The 1,653-nt window shown below is 29.9% G+C and overlaps 1 protein-coding gene across 1 annotated transcript in view; it reads left to right on the top strand.

Annotated features, from left to right (window-relative positions):
- LOC111681059 (lachesin) overlaps nucleotides 1-1,653 on the top strand; it is a gene marked incomplete at its 5' end in the record, with an annotated part of 9,874 nt that overhangs the window by 688 nt on the left and 7,533 nt on the right. The gene's annotated exons all lie outside the window — the stretch shown is intronic.

The raw sequence follows: 1,653 nt of genomic DNA, 5'->3' as shown, positions 1-1,653 counted from the left end.
TGAACTAGAACTGAACTAGAACTGAACAAGAACTGAACTAGAACTGAACTAGAACTGAACTAGAACTGAACTAGAACTGATCTAGAACTGAACTAGAACTGAACTAGATCTGAAGTACAACTGAATTAGAACTGAACTAGAACTGAAATAAAAAAGAACCAGTTTTTCTCCCAATACTCTCGGGTTTGTTTTTAATGTTCACAAAATGTTTATTTTCTGTTTTTTGTATTTGAAACAGCGAAAAAAAAACTTACCCTCAGTACCGTTGGCCAATTCAATGGTCACTCCATTTTCACGTCGCCATATAATTGTCGGCTCCGGTGAACCAGTAGCAGCGCATTTGAGCGTCACATTACTACCCTCACGTACCACCATATCCGTACTAGTAGGATAATCTAGTATATCCGGTGGCACTGTTTTTGTCGTTGTTTTTGTTAAATGGCAGATGATAGAGAAAAATGAAGCGAGACATAAATACACATCCATGCATGTAGTCAAGTGGTCAGCAGAATGATTATTATGATAGCAGGAAAATTTTTTAAATTTTTTTAAAAGTTTAAAATTTCAAGTGAATAATTTTTCCACAATTTTTTTTTTGGGTTTTTGTTTTGGTTTTTATTTTACAGGAAGTGTTGAGTTAGTTATTACAATAATTTAAATAAATATTAATTTAATACACACATATATTTTTATATATAAATCACCATTCAATATTGTTTGGTAAGTTCGTTTATTCATTAAATTTTTTCATTTAAAATTTTTTTGTACAAATTAATGTTATTTTTGCATGTCGTTTTTGGTTATTTGTTTAAACACAGATTTTTTTGTTTGGATTTTTTTTTAGAACATATTTTTATTGTTTTTACAGTTGTTTTTTCCCATATTACAGTCATCATCACAAACACAAAATGTTGGTTTATTTTCAAAATCATAATCACCATCACCATCATCACGATTGTTGCCGCCGTCATCACCCATCACCATCATTTGTTTTAATGATTTGTGTTGTTGTAATTATTATTTTTTGTTATTATTGTTGTTGTCGATTGTTGATGATTGTGTTAAGCATTGTATTTAAAAAGTAATTAGTTTTTATTATTGTTGTTTTAGTCGTTGTTTTTAGGTATTGTTATTATTGTTGTAGGGTGATGAAAATTGTTGAAAGTTTGTCGTTGTTGCGAAAATGTTTGAAAAGAAAAAAAGATAAAGAAAATATTTACTTTTTTAGTTGAAACGTTAGTAATAATTGTAAAATTGGAATTTATTGATATTTTTCTTTAAAAATTTGGTTAATTAAGTGACTTAGAGTACTCTGTAGTTTTAGATTATAAACTACTCCATAGTAGCGAATATAGACAACTATATAGTCGAAATCATAGAATATTATATCAAAGATTGAGAATATAAACTACTTCATATGATCGATATTCTAGACCAGTTTACAGTCGAAACCACTCTACCGAGTATAGACTACTCTATAGTCGAGACTATAGGCAACCCTATTGTCGGGACTATAGACTACTCTATAGTGGAGACTTTAGACTACTCTATAGTGGAGACTATAGACTACTCTATAGTCGAGACTATAGACTACTCTATAGTCGAGACTATAGACTACTCTATAGTCGAGACTATAGACTACTCTATAGTCGA

Source organism: Lucilia cuprina, chromosome 2, assembly GCF_022045245.1.
Source record: "Lucilia cuprina isolate Lc7/37 chromosome 2, ASM2204524v1, whole genome shotgun sequence".
In the NCBI taxonomy this organism is placed as follows: domain Eukaryota; kingdom Metazoa; phylum Arthropoda; class Insecta; order Diptera; family Calliphoridae; genus Lucilia; species Lucilia cuprina.
Note: the sequence above shows the minus strand (reverse complement) of the source record. Positions and strands in the feature narration are given on the sequence as shown.